The 19,240-nt window shown below is 37.3% G+C and overlaps 1 long non-coding RNA gene across 1 annotated transcript in view; it reads left to right on the top strand.

The window, feature by feature from the left end:
* The window catches only part of LOC125767122 (uncharacterized), a 241,659-nt gene extending 232,847 nt beyond the window's left edge, over positions 1-8,812 (top strand). The window contains exon 3 of the long non-coding RNA XR_007418740.1: positions 8,717-8,812. This is a non-coding gene — a long non-coding RNA (uncharacterized LOC125767122). The remainder of the gene's footprint in view (positions 1-8,716) is intronic.
* Positions 8,813-19,240: the final 10,428 nt, after the last annotated feature.

Below are 19,240 nucleotides of genomic sequence, written 5' to 3'. Positions count from 1 at the left end.
AATTCGTTTAACACGGCCGAAGAAAACCCTTCCTGTCCGTGCGGGTGGCTTTAATCAAACCTAACCCCTTCTCGGGCCGGGTTTGTCGTTTCGCGATATCGCAAATGTTGTACCACGACCCACCACGAAAACTGTTCATGTTCTGTGCGGTTCGCGTATCTTTCCGTCACGGGCGCAAAACATTTACGTTCACTGTGTCCGAAAAAAAAACGCGCCACGCCAGGAACGAGATGGCCGATCGTACGAACGTCTGGCTTAAAAGTTTATTGTAATTTCCATCCTGATTACATGCATACACGTGTGTCGTGTAGTAGTTATCCATCGATGGGGATATGCCGCTTCGACGAGAAGTAGACAAAAAAGCACGAAGAACGGCCAACCCTCGTTTGATGATGTTTTACTGGAACGATGTTGCCTTGTCACTGGCGTCATCGAACCGTCGCCGATCGGGGAACCGTGACGACATTTCTGAAAACGGCCCCTTTAGGAGGGTTTTTGTTGTTGTTGTCTCTCCGACCTCTTCCCGGTTCCCTACCACTGGAACGATTAATGTAGGAAGTGGTTACCAGTGTGCGGACGAAGGAATTTGTTAATTAGATGCACTTAACCTTAAGCAAAACGAATGGACAGGTGTGGAAGGTGTTTTGTTGGTCCGGCAGCATTGTTAGAGTTGCCGCCTAAACGAATTTCTTGACTTTACGAAGGTCAATGTCAATGACGGGTTGTTGTGTTTTTTTGTTTGTTGTATTCAAATAGTTTGACCTTGGCACACACAGATCCACAGAGGTTAATGGGAATGGATGCGAATTTTTTTCGCTTTCAAACCTAGCAATTAAGCTACCATTTCAATTACTACTTCTGACAAGCTTGAGTGTACTATGCATGATCATCAACTTGATTAAATTGTATGATTGAAATATGACTGTTGGCTTTTTTTCATATTGCAAGCCAGAGACAATGTTAAGCAAATGGTTTGAAGAATGAAACCATTGTCCGAATCACACCATTGTCGTTGTGAGATATGGAAACATTTGTAATTCTCGTTTGGAGGAAATGGACATCATTATAAGCAAAAACTAAATCAAACAAATTTACAATCTTCATTTCAACTTTCATTACTATCGTAGACATCGTAGATTGTAGACAAGTGATCTTTTTGTTGTAACAGAATGATGAATCAATTGTTCAAATAGGGAAAAAATACATAAGCAAGATGTTGTAATTCATTCAATTTTCTTCGTATTTTAAGAGAGATTTAAAAAAAATAGATCGATTGAAGATTGGATAGAGTTATTAAGCTTATCATGAAGCGTATGTATGATATGCGTATGATAATAATAAAGCAGGACGGCATTTGCAATCGAGGCCAGTAAAACTCCAGTCAATCTCCTAGAAGTAGGGAACTTTTCAGGGAAAACTTCAATCGAAATATTCTGATTTTCTATAAACTCGAGACCAAGACTGAGACCAAAACTGAATATCCTGAGATTATCATCAGTTTGTCACCCAGTAATCGACCTTTAATAAATGAAAAACGCTCGATTAACCCAGAGTCGATTTATTGAGAAACCTTAGCACTACCAATTCGGACCGGAATTCGAAGGCCGGTTTAATTAAAAAATGCAACGTTTATAACAAATCAATAAAAAAATTTAGGACATTTATTTACAACAATTTGGAAATTCTGAATCAAAACCCCATTTTAGAATACGTAAACTTCCAGTACTTCTGTTCTAATGCAATAATACTTTTCTAATGTCAAGAAGAGGAAGATTTATCTAATTCTATAAAATAACTAAACTTCAAACACAAATCACAACAAAGTGAAGTTTGATGTTCCCTAAAGCCTATATTGTAGGTATTTCAAATGTTTTCTACACAGGTTTTTACTATTACGATTGTGAAATAATTTTTTTTTAATCCGTACAAAAATAATTTTCAATAAAACTGAAAAAATAATAAAAATAACTTTATAAAACTATTCCATAAATATAAGAATTTATACAAATATATTAAAATGGTTTTATTAAATTTTAAATAAGAGTTCACAGTTGAAACGCCATCTCCACCAGTCATGCATGGAATCATGAACTTTACAAAATATCACCATAATTTCACAACTTATTGCAAACGATGACTAATGGTGGATTCTCGATGCTCTCAACCACAAATATGAACATGCTACACCGTATCAGTTCAGAAATAGAAACATTCCATCAAAAGCTAAACTCGCGTTGTCTACATCCACAAACCAGAACCCGTCCATCTTCCACAGCCGGTTAGTACGGGCTGTCTGTCCAATGTTTTAATGAAAAAAGTTTTTCCTAGACCCACCACCACAAACAAATCCTCACACAATCCACAAAATTAAGTGCACTTGCTATATTTTACGAAAAAATCCACAAAAAAAAATCAGACAATCCGAACGGTTGATCCACGGTGCACGGATTGATGGAAATCAATTTTCCTACTGCTCAAAAACTGACCACCGTTTTGGGGTTGGCCGAGCTTGATACAATTCTAAATCCTGTGCTGCACCGGTGTTGGCGCCGGGTGTGCACATCCGGTACGATGCGTCTCGCTGCATTCCATTGCACACACACCCAAACATCTGGTACCATCACGCACTGGATGCCGTGGTTCGATTTTGATCCAATATTCATTTTACTTTGCAGCTTTTGCGGTTGTGCGCGAACCGTACTAGATGAGCTCCTGTGGTGTGCGAAATTGCCTCGACCGGAAGATAGTTTGGCTCCCTGGTACCGGTACCTCAACTATTCATCATAACGGATGCATGAATTTGATTAGCTTTTCGGTTTTTGCGTGCACCGTCAATTGCCGTTCACAACCCGATGGGTGTTGCAGCGGTGACCACAAATGCAACACGGACTGTGGTTTCACGGAGGTGCCTGTGAGGTGACTTGACTAATGCCTTCTTTTTTTCTCTCTTTACCCGTCTCCTTTGACCGATCTTCTTCTCAAGAACGTAGCCCCGGATATGGGGCTGCAACCTGGATGGATGGTTCTTATTTTCCAAAGGGGGGAAATTCATAAATATGCTAATGCTCGTTGCTTGTACTGCACAGTCCTTAAATGAAAGCCTCGAGGTGATGATGATAGCCGGGCACGGACGACGAGAAGGTAACTACACGATTTAGATCGGCTTATCGCACCCGCTCGATGCAACCGGTGCGGCCCGTTTTTAGAATAGTGCAGGGCGTCGCCATCGGTGTCGGTCTAACCGCAAATAGCAAAAGGTCATTCGGCAATCGTGGCACTCCCAACCAACGGCTTTCGTTATGCAACCCCCCGTCCTGGGGTATTTGAACCGCGGCACGATTTTCCAGCTCATCGATGCACTTCACGGCATGGTTGCACACACATCGCAAACAAGCCGCGAGCGATGGCAAATAAATAGGAAATAAGTGAATTGAAGTTGCGGCTGGCAAGCTTGAAGGAATACCAAGGGCTGGCTGGAACAACCAAAACACGAACGATCGGCAAGAAAATCGTGAGTAACGGGTGTAGGAAATTTGAACCGTTTTTCTTACACCGGAAGAAGAAATAGCGCCATAAGAGCTTGTTCGATTGTGCAGTTTCGTTTCGGGTTGTTGTTAAAGCTTGCAAGCTACATAGAATTTCTTGTACCATGTTTTAATCCAACGAAACTTGTTGCGATACGTTTGATCGTGTTCTTGAAAGCAAATAGTTTAAAGAAAATAATTATAATCAAATTCTTCGTAATGGAAGACAATCTTCATTCTTAAATTCGCAATGCAAGACAATCATCATTGAGTTAAAGACTATTATGACTAAGAAACAAACATAACCTGAAATAAAAGAAATAAGAACAATAAAATAAGTTATTTGGGGCGGCCCGGTGGTGCAGGTGAAAAACGGCGCCCGTCCACACGGCAGGGACCGGGTTCAAATCCCATCCGGACCGTTCCCCCGCATGGACTGACTATCCTGCTACGTGGCAAAATAAGTCTTGATACGGCCAGGCCGTTCTAACCGAGCAAAAAAAAAAAGTTATTTTTAATCAACGTCATTCCGACTGCATAAATTCAACTATGAAGTATCAGATCTCAATGGCTTTTATAATTTAATTTGTTTGTAAAATTGAAATACGAAATTTGTGAGTTAAGCTATTTCGTGAGTTTTGACCGTTTCAGAGTTTAGTATTTTGATATTTCAATCATTTTTTGTCGAATGTAATTCCCGCATCACTTACAGCTTAGTCCACTACAGGAGTTCTGAAGCTGGAGCTGTTTGTATTCGTATGGTTGCTTAAGACAGTCAGTTGGACAATGCGCTCAAACCCCAAGTGCCTCTGGAGAGCCTCGTGACAGTTGAGCTTCAAGTAGCTTAGATTCATGAAACCTTTTCCTGTTTTACCATGTTCTAACATCTGCCCAAGAAGTTGGATCTAGCCAGTACACCAAAGGTTGAATATAATTCCAGCCTGCTTGACAAGGACGTGAAGAGGACTTTCAAGAGGTGTCGTATCTTAACCCATTAACAAAACATCAAGTCATCTCAAAATGGATCTACTTTGCCTTTACTGTCCTTTTTAAAACTCAACTAAGACCTAAATGGGGATAGAAAATGGTTTAATAGAATTCTTTTTAAGTGTATGAAGACCTCATAGAGAACTCATTATTTTTTGTGGACTAGGTAACAGTTGTGTCGTGCTCGCCACTTCTACTCTGGGCAAAATCGTGGAAAAGTATAGCTTTTAATTTCTTTTTGACGATTGGATGTTCACAATCATTCATCTTGCTCTCCTTAGTAAGATAGCTGTATCAATTTCTGACTGTTTTACGTATTTTTCTGTAGATCTTCAATATTTCAATAATAGATAATTCCAGATGGAACGGGTTAACATTGGATAAGGCCTGGACACTTCAGAAAAGCACATGGACATGTTATATGAATTGTTTGTTAGCCCAAAAGAAATATATTTGAACAGATTTTCTGTTAAGTAATGCTATGTTACTTATACTGAATGCTGTTAAGTAATACGATTGCTACAATAAATTATACGCATATCTGACACTCGTCTTACAAAGAAGAATAAAAATCAAAAGATTGTTGGAAGGTTTTTTTACAATATTTAATTTATTTTAGCCATAATGTCCGCTAATTTACCCATAAGATGTACGATAATGGATGACAATTACTGTAGATCGATACACAAAAAGAAATGCATATTACTGATCATTAAAGTTTAATACGATCTCCTCTAGTTCTCTCTTCTTGGCTTAACGACCTCTAAGGTTCTGTCTGCCATTTCTGGCTCAATAGACTTATTTCTACCACGTAGCTGGACAGTCAGTCCTTGGTATGTAAGGACGTTTCTGATAGGATTTGATCTCCGGTGATACTGTATGGAACCGGTGCCGTTCATACGATCTCCTACTAAATTCCTTAATGGTTTTGCAACGTAAAATGAATTATTTATTTTTTTATTTGTTTTTCAAATAAAATACATGTTCTACAAAACCGCAAACCACACAGTGTAGAGATCTTCGTGGGCATAAATTTTATTACGAACTCTTGTTTGTATTTTGCACCAACACACAGCAAATGCATCATCGCATAAAGCTGGCTTCCTGGAAAACAATTTACTCCCTTTGGCAGCTTTTAATGCTCACCGTTGCACCAAAAAGTGTTTCGATCACGAAACATGCTATTAAAAATGCTTTATTTATAGGCCTTTGGGCGAAAAGGCCATAAAACCCATCGTACCGGAATGAAGGTGCATCGGTTTGATTACTATAATTGCATGTGCGTTTTATATAGCCCCTTCTTTCTTTTGATGATCCGTTTGCGTAGCCGTCCAATTCCGTGCCGTTTATTCTCTGCTGGCCACAAAAGCAGCAGTGACTCATTACAGCTCAGGCTGATTCTGGGCATGGGAGATTTAAACAAAACAAAAAACAGCAATTCCACCACCGATGTGAATCGACCTCGACCGTATCATACCAGTGGGTATGGGTTTGGATGGGAAAAGTAGCTTTTCTTTTTTTCGGTACAGGTGCGAACATTCCTGCCATCGAACGATATCCCAAGGAAACGGCAACCGATGACTCAAATGGGATGCACCATTGTCCCCGTTGTCACATGAATTGCATCGTTTTAATGCTGCCGGGCGGGGAAAAAGGCAAAGATTGAGGGGAAACAATGGCCAAACGGAGGCATTTTCGAAAGTTGTTGTCGCATTATGCTCGCTCGCTATGCTAAGCCTTTCCGTTGCCTGGTTTCGCTACGATCGTGGACATTTTTCAACGTTGAGACACCATTCTGATGTTTCGCATAAACATAAAAGGGAGTGAATAGGCTTGGTGTTGCTGATTCAGCCGCCGGAGTATTTTGCGTTGTAATTTTATACCAACGTCATTCGATGGTGGCAATTACGATCCGTTTCGAATTGATCCTTGTTCGATTTTGTAGTGCAGGAAAAGGTAGATGAGCAATAGCAGGTTGGCTCTGTAACAGAAGCATACCATGTCAAGGCAGAGATTCGAAAAAAAAATTGCTAGATCAAAATACACGTAAAAACCGAACAATGAAAAACTCGAAAACGCAACTAAAACGGAATGCTTATGTTGAAACAAATGGAAATGAAATAAACCTTTACTCACCTCGCGTAATGTGATAAATTATTTATAAAGAATTGTTCAACGTAAAAATAAAAGTAGCATCATGTGTAGAAGAAAAAAAAACCCACCCAATTTAACCTCGGGCACACTCACCGAGGCCAATGCGAAAGGAATATTATGTAATTTTTGCGTTCCGACTCCGGTGCCGAAGGGTTGCAAGCGATTAAGCAGAGTGCATACGCATGTCGCATGCTATCTTTTCCCGTTGAGCCCCACACTGATAACTCTGGGAACAAAGGTACCTGAAGCATCGGGTAACCCGTTGTGATGAGTGCCACATGCTCGAGTCGAGTGCGATGGTGGCCTTCGGCTGTTGAAAGAAAACGGATGGCAGCAATCTGTGCGTCCGTACTGGGACAAGTGCCACAGGGTGTGCCTAGTGATAGGGTGACATTGTGGATCCTGTGTGGTCAGCAGTGATGCGAAAGTATGTTAATTCATTCCACCGGTATCCATGAGTTATGGCAATTACTTGTCATTAAACGAAGCCTTAAGCAACAATTGATTGATGCCAACGTCCGCTAGTAATTAAAAATAAACATCGAAGGTTTGCTTGTCGCCACTAATAATTTAATAGCAAAGCTATAAACTATTTATCATATTTAAAGAATCTTGAGAAAACCTGCAGATATCTTATTCTAATTCTATATTCTTAATTTTTAAATAATAATTCATTATTTCAAGAATCCATGACCTAATTAAAGAAATGATTTTTATTCCGGATACCAGATGGATCAGATGAATCAGATTGCTTTTGTAAAGGTTTTACAGCACAAATATATGTAAGGATCGATTCAATGGTCTTGTGCCATACAGCTTGGTCTAACACACCGAAGGTGTGGGTTCAAAACACATCTGGACATATTAATAAAGCCCAAAAGAGGTAGCAAGGACTGTTTGTGAGGGTTACGTGAAAAAAAATAAATATAATTAACAAGTGCAGCTTCTCAATACAATCAACAAATGGAAAAGTAATTGGAATGATTGAATTGGAGACCAAAAAACCTCGGCATAAATCTCCCAAGGCTTTAACTTTTTTTTGGGAAATTTAACAAATTTTTTTAAATTGATTTATATTAATGCAAATTAGTTAAAGTTTAATAAGGCCCATTGTTGCACAAAATTTTGCCTATAACTCGGTCGGTATCCAACGGATCGCCAATCTTTAACTTGTGGTTGATAGATGGCACCAATGGCTACATTTTCTTCGTGGACGGCCATGCCCTCAGATGTCTGTGCCAGAAGTCATGCGAGGAACCAAGTTCCTTACCGTGTTTGATAAAATGTAAAATTTTCCTCTTTTTTGCACCAAGTTTTGCCTATAACTCGGTCGGTATCCAACGGATCTGCAATCTTTAACGTGTGGTCGATAGATGGCACCAATGGCTACATTTTCTTCGTGGACGACCATGCCCTCAGCTGTCTGTGCCAGAAGTTATTCGAGGAACCAAGTTCCTTACCGTGTTTGAGAAAATGTAAAATTTTCTTCATTTTTGAGCAATTTAGGAAAATTTTTAAATGTGATATATTTTATTGCGAATTTGTTGCAATAAGTTTCTTTTCACTCAAATAATGCTTTAAATTAAAAAAAGAATAAAAAATCAGAAAAAAATTTCAAAAAAATTTTCCACTCGAAAATTTCATAAGGCTTACCCCTTACGTTTTTTTTGAGAAATTTTGCAAAAAAAATTAAATTGATTTATTTTAATGCCAATCGATTGCAATGTGTTTTTTTTTCACTCAAGTAATGCTTTAAATAAAAAAAGAGTGAAAAATAATCAATAAATCAAAAAATGCAACAAAAAAAAATTTACTAAGGCTCATTTTTGCACGAAATTTTGCCTATAACTCGGTCGGTATCCAATGGATCGCCAATCTTTCAAAAAATCTTTCAAATCAAAGCCAAACCTGTGGTCGATAGATGGCACCAATGGCTACTTTTCCTTCTTAGACGGCCATGCCCTCAGATGTCTGTGCCAGAAGTTATTCGAGAAACCAAGTTCCTTACCCTGTTTGAGAAAATGTAAAATTTTCCTCATTTTTGCACCAAGTTTTGCCTATAACTCGGTCGCTATCCAACGGATCGCCAATCTTTAACCTGTGGTCGATAGATGGCACCAATGGCTACATTTTCTTCTTGGACGGCCATGCCCTAAGATGTGCTAGAAATTATGTGAGGAACCAAGTTCCTTACCCTGTTTGAGAAAATGTAAAATTTTCCTCATTTTTGCACCAAGTTTTGGCTATAAGTCGGTCGGTATCCAACGGATCGCCGACGTTTCAACTCACTATCTCACTCTTACTCACTTTGCACATCTCTACTATCATGATGACGCACACTCGGGTGTCTGAAGTTAGGAGACAAATTTATAACGTCACCATACCGGTACGAGCACAAACTGTAGCGCTAAAGAGGAATCTGCACGCCAGCACGTTTCACTAATTATGCAGGCTTACACACAATATGCTGTAGGCATCAAACAAACAGCAAAAAAAAACGTCCTCCGGCACATAAAAACAAGATCATTCGTCGCACTAAAACCAGAAATTACTCCCACATCCTGTCCAACTTGGTGCTACGAAGAGTTGTTTGTTTGTCCCACCACGAATGTTTCATGTCCACAGAGTTAGTTGAGCTATTTATGTTGGGTTTACTTTTTGTGGAGGTTTTTTTTGTTGTTATTTAATTTTTTTGTTACCCACGACAGCCTTCTGGCCGTTAACAATACATGTGTTTCGGAGTCTGAAGTAAGTGTAGCCCAGGTAGCAGCGTCAGTAGATTTTTTGGGATTCTCTTAGGTCAGTGTAAAAGTACACTAACTCGACTGATGGTGAAAGCAACAGGGGAGAAAAAAGGGAAAACAAAGTAAAATAAATCGGCCTGTTAGTTTCGCCGGGTTGGCTTAGCTTAAGAAATATCTTCTGCTCACTCGGTAGCACCTCCGTGCGGTACAATAAATTCATAAAAATGTCAACTCCCTTGACGAAACCGCTCAAGTACCGCCGAAACGATCTTTTCCGCAGGATGTCAAACTAACCGAGGCCAACATAGGAAAAAGTTGCTCACAGCTTAACCAGAGCACGACCAAATTTGAAGATGCTTGCTTTACATTCCAGAACGGCCTTCCATCACGTACACACTCATTAACATGCAACCGGAAAGTAAGAGCCAAAAAAAAAGAAGAGCAAACATTCGGTCCCCAAAGTGTTGTACCAGGGGACTATGGTTAAACTAAAGCATACCGACCGAAAACTTTACAAACGAACGAAAGGAAGGAATAAAACACGAAGGCTGTCAAAGATTCCACCAACCACAAGTGTGAAGTTGCATCTGTGGATGCCTTTTTTGGGGCGTTTTTGTTTTGCTTGTACTTAGAGTAGAAGCAAATAGTGCCGTAAAGTGTGGGGTTTTTGGCGAATTAACGTAGGACGACAGTATTTGGGCTCATTAATTAATTCTTCAGCATGAGCTACGCACGAAATAAATTCCCCCCCGCCCTGTATAAAAATGTATGTAGCCATGGTGAAAATGAGTAAAGAAATAATAGTCTTTTATTTGGACTTTTCATACAGATGTAATTGAAAAGATGGACGTATTTTTAGAAAAGAAGAAACGGATGTGAGTGTGAAAGTCGTTTTCATTAAGTTTGCTTGATAATTCAGATGTAATTTAAGTGTTAAGTAAACTTAATTCTGTTTGGTGGAGTGTAAATCAAATTGAAAAAAAATATAGTTCGTTGTTACAGAATAAAATATTTTTGTTTTCTTTCGTTACTTCATTCTATTATCTATTGTTGCGTCATTGGCATTTTGATATTTTAATTATAAAAGTTATAGCTAAATTATAATTTTTTAAGATTAACATCCCTTTTTAACCTTTTGATTTATTTTACTAAATGATCTTGTGTTGTCCTTTTGCCGTTATTATTATTTTTTTTCGAGATGACAAAGTTTGAATAATTTGTTGTAGGTTGATATAAAATAATTAACATGATTTTTTAATGTTTCTTTAAGTGTGATTCTCTTGATCTTATTTACTTTTGTTATCTGTTACCATTTCTAATTAATTACCTTAAAGGAATACCAATAAGTTTCTAGTGTTTTGAAATGGCGTCACATAACGGCATTTGTTTTTTCGCATTTTTATAGCTTTCCCTCTATCTATTGGTTCGAATTGGTTCGAATCGAATTTGAAGGGAAGCTCTAGATGAATTTGACGGAAGTGCTTTGCACGGTATAAATTTCGCTATTTTAAGGATGTAATCTTCAAGGAGATAATAGATGAAGATTCTACACAAACACAACACGCACTTGCACTTACACTTGAATTCGTCATCAATGGATAAACAAATTTGACCAACGCTTTGAACGATTTGATATTCCCTATTTATTTTTTTACTTCTTTACGCTTTAGTACCTCTTGAAAAATATCACGATATTGTGCCTTGTTTAATTATTTTATTTCAATTGGTAAAATAAACATCAATAATGCAGTCCGCAGCATTACTTTGAAGTATCAATTTTGGAGAATTAAATAATAAATTTAATAAGAATATGAGAATACGAGAATAAAGTAATAAAATAATCTACTGAAATAATAAGTAAAAACTATTTCATATCGATTTAAATTTCTTTAGCAAAGCTTACACAAAATAATAGCAAAATGCATTCATATGAAACCCATTTTACTTATTTTTGTATTCCTATCTCAAACCGCTGTTGCACATTTTAATACGACTCGCGCTAAGGTGATGAAACGCAAACCAATCCACAAACACTAACTGCAAACCCCATTGTTTTGTGGGAATTGTTGCAGTTGTGGCCAAGTGTTACTGCAGCGGAATTTCCATTAGCTCGGACCTTAACTAGTTCTTTGGTTGCGTTTTTTTCTTCTCTCCCACGTGGCAGTAACAATACAGGAGAAGCTTTTACGCTGATGACGATCATGATGCTGATGATACTGGTTGATGGTGATGATTGTGGCTGATGGTAAACCATTTCCTGAATGAGTTGATGGGCAAATAAAAACGCTACAGCAGTGTGCTGAAATAAACCCTTACAAAAAAAAAACACTAGAACTGCAGAGGAAAGCTCTGGAGATGTAGATAAAGAGCTCAGCAGGGAAGATCTACAAAATATAGAACATCCTTGACAGGCAAAACATGGGCAAACAAACCAGCAAAAAAAAAGTGTCCGCATAAGCGCAGTGCAATTGAATGGTTTATCCCCGTTAACACGTCTAATTACTGTCGAGCAAAACTGGCGGATTATTCGCTGTGCAGCTGCTGCTGCCATCCTGGTCGGCAAATGGTTGGTTTTGCAATCGGATTCTCGCATTCGTCCTGCCACTGGGACGCTAATTTACTCCCGATGTTAAAGCTCTGTGTACCCTGTTGAGCTCGCTGGAATAGAGATTAAATGTAGAGAGAGTGAAAAACTTTCGCACAATGCTGTTGGCCCGGGTTGGGATGGAATGATGTTCGGATGGGAAGGGTTTGGATTCTTCCTAAGTACTATGTAATGTGTGGTAACGAGCTGTTAAAATGGTCAAATTTGTACTGCTGCCAGTAGAGTAAGCATTTCGAGCGGTGAAAGGAACTAATTATGTTTTCAATAAGAAATAAAATACCGCATTGTATGAGAGACATGCAACTGAGTGTAAGAAATGGTTTTAGTCATGCTTGTGCAAAGTTCAATAGAACGGAAGTAAAAGGATGAAGAATTGGTAAAATGGATAAATCATTTAATGTTTTTTTGACTGTTCAAAGAAATCGGACGATACGGTCATTTAGTTTACGGGAATACATGTCTAGAGTGGAGAAGTTGAAAATAGTACTTAACAAAATTGTGAAGAACAAAAAAAATAAACGAATGATTTAGTGGAATAAAATTTCAATTAAATTAGAATACTTTAGTATTATATACTGATGAATAATAATACATAAAAAATAGTAATCTGATGCATGATGCATAAGGAAAATCAATTAGATGTTAACATGATGCGCCAATCTAACACGGATAACCCATTTTATTTTAAATGATCTAATCACCATTTTTTTCTACTATTTAATAACTCTATTGCAAATATATTACCTTGTTCAAATTTATAAATATAACTAAAAAGAAAATGACAAATTTTATATGAATTTATAATTAATAGCAATATTATAGTGATTTATGGTTGTAGAAAAGGAAATCACATGGGTATTTCTTTACGACCAAGCTACGAGAACAAATGACATGAAAATTACTAAAATGAGTTGGAAATAGCTTTCTCAAAGTTTTAACTTCTAAAATTAGCTGTCAAAAATATTATAAGAAGACCAAGGCGCTTTTGTGTCGCCGGCCAGAGATATTTTATTTCATTTTTATATTTTGTATTTATTTTCTTAATATTTTCATCTCCCTACACTGTACAGATGAGTGTGATACTTAATTAGCAAATTACATCTAAAAATTAGATGTGTCCGTCATTAAAGTGTAGAAATGCAAGCAAAAATAGGTATATATGAAATATAGAAAGAAGTAAAACATAAGACAATAAAATACATAAGTACAACATAAGACAACAAACATCCAATCGAACAATTAAGAAGAAAATACAATAAAATAAACGAAAAGAAACTTGCATCATACAAACATAACAATAAAAAAACATAAAAAAATAAAAGTAACGTAAAATATCCGAACATAGAAATAATCAAAGAATACAAAAGAAATACATTAATAATCAATAGTATCCAAATATTGCTCGTTAAGGGAAATAAAACAATTTCTTTTAACTCCCCGATTTTACTCGCTCATTCATTACTAAATGAAATTTCCTGAATGATGCTGATTGAAGTAAACCTAAAACTTTGCAAAAATCCCGTGTTAAACCCGTAACTAATCCAGCAGCTGGATTAAGCGGAATTCGGTGTGAAACGAAATGCTGCCAAAGTGCTCGAAAATGGGCCACAATCTTGCACCGGTGTATGAAAGCAACAAGGCTGCAATCTGCGTTGTTTCGCAACGTTCGTATTTTCAGCTGCATCATAAGATCGCTGATTACTGATGGTTTAGCTTTTCGGAAAGTTCTCCTCAATGGAAGACTAAAAACAAAACAAAAAATGAAAGATTATGTTCAAAGCCATCCGGCCGAGGATAGATTACTCCCGTCGCCCGTTTCCATTTTTCCCTCCACCGTCCACCTATTGACCGTGTTGTTACTGGCGCTTTTGTGTCGCCGGCCAGAGAAGATGCTGCCGATGCGACAGCGATTGAATGGGGCGTTGATTAGGGGTGGAAAAACTTTTAGCTAATGATGCTACTTCACACCGTGAACCGGGGGCCATTCGTTGTGGCCTCATTTTTGTCGATCCAACCTCCAGCTTACCGAACCGATGTAAAAAAGGATGGATCAATGATTCACGAAACACGGTCGTACGGTGCAACGTTGCATTTCTCGTGTTGCTGCCATCTGGATTCTCGAGAACGAACTGTTGAAAGAACAGAAAGCACCGACTTAGACACCGGTATAGAAAACGGTAAAGTAATTTAATTAAAATTAGTTATTTCACAGCGACGGGCTTGTTTTTGGCCGAAGCAGCCTGCAAACAGCAACAATTTACGTACACCCATTGGCAAAGGTGATGATGGACGTAACAAATGATCACGACGGAAGATGCGAATGGAAAACGGGGAAAGGGAAAAAGAAAGCATTAAGGGAAACTGCATCAATGCAACAATTGTACCACGAGCGAGAACCAGGGGAAGAGGCAAAGCAACAGAACGACGACGGGTAAATCGGTTGGTAAATTGAAATGTCACGAAGATTAAATTGAATTCATTTCGTTTTGCTGAATCTTTTTCCAGTTCTTTTCTTTTTTTGTTGTTGCTTGGAACTTTGTTTCGTACTTTCCATTTGCCTTTCCACTCATACCCACTTTTGTGTTTTTTATAGTCGTTAGAGAAACACCAGAAGAAATAAATCTACCGTACAAGTACACTTACAGTGGGAAGGTAAGAAGAAATAAAACAACACGAAATTAGCACCACGAGACGATTGCAATACGATTCCTGTCCAAAAAGGGCCAGTCCGCCAGAATACTCTCGGTTCGAAATCACGAACCTGACCGTAATGCAATGAATGCACCGTCGTGAGAAGTTTCTGTTTTTCCTGCTTGCAAAATTGTAAACTGTTTTACCGCTATCTGTTCCTTCTTCCCTAGTCCACCATCATTTTTGGCTTCACGAAAAAAAGGGAAGAGTTGGCGGAAGTCAACCACAACAATGTTTATTGCGCGAGCAGAATTTTGTATTTGCAAAATGCTCTGCTGTCGCTCATAAAATTGTACAATGAAACAACGTCCGAGCGGAAAATACGTGTACCTTTTGTGGGGAACGGTGTCACGGAGGGAACAGAAGCGAAAATACAAATTTGTACGGATGTTTTAAAAACCACTGACATTCCCTCACTTACACGCAGAGAAGGATGCGTTTCGAGTTGCGATTTGTTTTATGGCCCAGTTTGGACAAATGAACTCGTTTTGCTTATGTTGTGCATCACGGAACAATGCAGCTGGATGTACGGGAACGGATGTAGGGATTAGTGTAATAAAACATTAAACCAGCAACAGCAAAAAACTGTTTCCTGATGTGCGTTTTATAATCTGAACCATTTATCGTTTGGATAATCGGAAAACATCACACATCAGTCTTGTTATTGGTGGCTCTGTTTGAAGCTCAAGATTGATTATAACAACGATGCCTTGCTACGGATAGGCGATAAGGCATGTTCCAAATTAACATCAATTTCAGAAGAAACAATTGCCTCTTCTAAATGCTCTCTGAAATTTATCTCTAAATGCTGAGAATGTTGATAGAAAGAAGAAATGTTAAGTAACTTAGTAGTCAGAGTACTCTAAATACTAACTTAAGTATTCCGCTTTAGAGTCGCTTTGCGTTCCTGGTTTTTATTAGGCTAGACCCTTATTTTGTTAGATATGCGACCCTCGGGTTGGAGATTAACGAGGCAAACACTAAATGGTGGCATCATCAGCTGACCAAAATGCCAGCTGACAAATTCTGACTTACGCAGGGGTGACGTACAGATAGGTGACCACACTTTTGAAGTCATCTGGAACTTTACATATCTTCGATCAAGTCCGACAACAACACTGATGTTGAGATACGGGCAAAGATTTCCAACTCTTTGCCAACCGGTACATGCACAGTCTGAGGAAACCTTGTCCATTGAAAACATCTGTCGTGAGGATCGAAGCTGAAAATATATAGAACCTATCCTGTTACACTACTCACATACTGATTCTGTGACATGGAATTTTTCCAGAACAGACGAAACATTACCATCGTGCAGCGAACAAGATTCGCCAGGGATGGTTTTGTCATTCGAATGACACCGGACGACCCAACCCATAAAGTCCTTTTAAGTCATCCACACGGATAGAAGAGGTGCGATGGTGTGATGACGTTGATGTCCGCCAGACTAGGATAATGAATTGGCAGACGACGACATTAGACTGTGAGAAGCTAAGAAGAACTCCTGAAGCAAGCCAAGACAGCAAAGTAGTATGTTCTTGATTTACTAATGACTATTTTTTTGGTAAATTGTTCATCTAATTCTTCAATCTGCAACATATTAACTTTGTAATCAAATCCAGTCATTGAGCCAACTGTCCTCCTCTACTCCTTGTACGGTCACTGTCAAGCACCTTTACAATATATAGATGATTACGGTGATTTCTTCACATTCCCAAATTATGTGATAATTATTTATTTAACATCATCAGAATGTGAGCACCGCCAAGAACATTGTACGGTGGAGTTTTCCGGCTTGTAGGAGTTTGTAGATCTTGCAGTGCTTTGTCTTTGTCGCATTGGTTCTCAATACAACTCGTAAGGTCGTTTTTTCTTAATTTTTAAATTATTGCCATTTTTAATCCAAATGATATTCCCAAAACCAAAGCAATTTTTCTTTTTTTTGTTGTTCTTCTTCTTCTTTTTTGCTACTTCAGAGGCATTTCTGGCTTTCCTTGAAATAAGTTTCTTTTCACTCAAATAATGCTTTAAATAAAAAAAAGAGTAAAAAATAATAAAAAATCAAAAAATTCAAAAAAATAAAAATTTACTAAGGCTCATTTTTGCACCAAGTTTTGCCTATAACTCGGTCGGTATCCAACGGATCGCCAATCTTTAACCTGTGGTCGATAGATGGCACCAATGGCTACATTTTCTTCTTGGACGGCCATGCCCTCAGATGTCTGTGCCAGAAGTTATTCGAGAAACCAAGTTCCTTACCCTGTTTGAGAAAATGTAAAATTTTCCTCATTTTTGAGCAGTTCTGCAAAATTTTTAAATGTGATATATTTTATTGCGAATTTGTTGCAATAAGTTTCTTTTCACTCAAATAATGCTTTAAATTAAAAAAAGAATAAAAAATCAGAAAAAAATTTCAAAAAAATTTTCCACTCGAAAATTTCATAAGGCTTACCCCTTACGTTTTTTTTGAGAAATTTTGCAAAAAAAAAAATAGAATTGATTTATTTTAATGCCAATCGAATGCAATGTGTTTCTTTTCACTCAAGTAATGCTTTAAATAAAAAAAAAGAGTGAAAAATAATAAAAAATCAAAAAATTCAAAAAAATAAAAATTTACTAAGGCTCATTTTTGCACCAAGTTTTGCCTATAACTCGGTCGGTATCCAACGGATCGCCAATCTTTAACCTGTGGTCGATAGATGGCACCAATGACTACATTTTCTTCTTGGACGGCCATGCCCTCAGATGTCTGTGCCAGAAGTTATTCGAGAAACCAAGTTACCCTGTTTGAGAAAATGTAAAATTTTCCTCATTTTTGAGCAGTTCTGCAAAATTTTTAAATTTGATATATTTTATTGCGAATTTGTTGCAATAAGTTTCTTTTCACTCAAATAATGCTTTAAATTAAAAAAAGAATAAAAAATCAGAAAAAAATTTCAAAAAAATTTTCCACTCGAAAATTTCATAAGGCTAACCCCTTACGTTTTTTTGAGAAATTTTGCAAAAAAAATAGAATTGATTTATTTTAATGCCAATCGATTGCAATGTGTTTCTTTTCACTCAAGTAATGCTTTAAATAAAAAAAAGAGTGAAAAATAATAAAAAATCAAAAAATTCAAAAAAATAAAAATTTACTAAGGCTCATTTTTGCACCAAGTTTTGCCTATAACTCGGTCGGTATCCAACGGATCGCCAATCTTTAACCTGTGGTCGATAGATGGCACCAATGGCTACATTTTCTTCTTGGACGGCCATGCCCTCAGATGTCTGTGCTAGAAATTATGCGAGGAACCAAGTTCCTTACCCTGTTTGAAAAATGTAAAATTTTCCTCATTTTTGCACCAAATTTTGCCTATAACTCGGTCGGTATCCAACGGATCGCCAATCTTTAACCTGTGGTCGATAGATGGCACCAATGGCTACATTTTCTTCTTGGACGGCCATGCCCTCAGATGTCTGTACCAGAAGTTATTCGAGAAACCAAGTTCCTTACCCTGTTTGAGAAAATGTAAAATTTTCCTCATTTTTGAGCAGTTCTGCAAAATTTTTAAATGTGATATATTTTATTGCGAATTTGTTGCAATAAGTTTCTTTTCACTCAAATAATGCTTTAAATTAAAAAAAGAATAAAAAATCAGAAAAAAATTTCAAAAAAATTTTCCACTCGAAAATTTCATAAGGCTTACCCCTTACGTTTTTTTTGAGAAATTTTGCAAAAAAAATAGAATTGATTTATTTTAATGCCAATCGATTGCAATGTGTTTCTTTTCACTCAAGTAATGCTTTAAATAAAAAAAAGAGTGAAAAATAATAAAAAATCAAAAAATTAAAAAAAATAAAAATTTATTAAGGCTCATTTTTGCACCAAGTTTTGCCTATAACTCGGTCGGTATCCAACGGATCGCCAATCTTTAACCTGTGGTTGATAGATGGCACCAATGACTACATTTTCTTCTTGGACGGCCATGCCCTCAGATGTCTGTGCTAGAAATTATGCGAGGAACCAAGTTTCTTACCGTTTTTGAAAAATGTTAAATTTTCCTCATTTTTGCACCAAGTTTTGCCTATAAGTCGGTCGGTATCCAACGGATCGCCAATCTTTAACCTGTGGTCGATAGATGGCACCAATGGCTACATTTTCTTCTTGGACGGCCATGCCCTCAGATGTCTGTGCCAGAAGTTATTCGAGAAACCAAGTTCCTTACCCTGTTTGAGAAAATGTAAAATTTTCCTCATTTTTGAGCAGTTCTGCAAAATTTTTAAATGTGATATATTTTATTGCGAATTTGTTGCAATAAGTTTCTTTTCACTCAAATAATGCTTTAAATTAAAAAAAGAATAAAAAATCAGAAAAAAATTTCAAAAAAATTTTCCACTCGAAAATTTCATAAGGCTTACCCCTTACGTTTTTTTTGAGAAATTTTGCAAAAAAAATAGAATTGATTTATTTTAATGCCAATCGATTGCAATGTGTTTCTTTTCACTCAAGTAATGCTTTAAATAAAAAAAAAGAGTGAAAAATAATAAAAAATCAA

The sequence above is a fragment of the Anopheles funestus genome, chromosome 3RL, assembly GCF_943734845.2.
Source record: "Anopheles funestus chromosome 3RL, idAnoFuneDA-416_04, whole genome shotgun sequence".
In the NCBI taxonomy this organism is placed as follows: domain Eukaryota; kingdom Metazoa; phylum Arthropoda; class Insecta; order Diptera; family Culicidae; genus Anopheles; species Anopheles funestus.
This window is presented reverse-complemented; position numbering and strand designations above follow the sequence as displayed.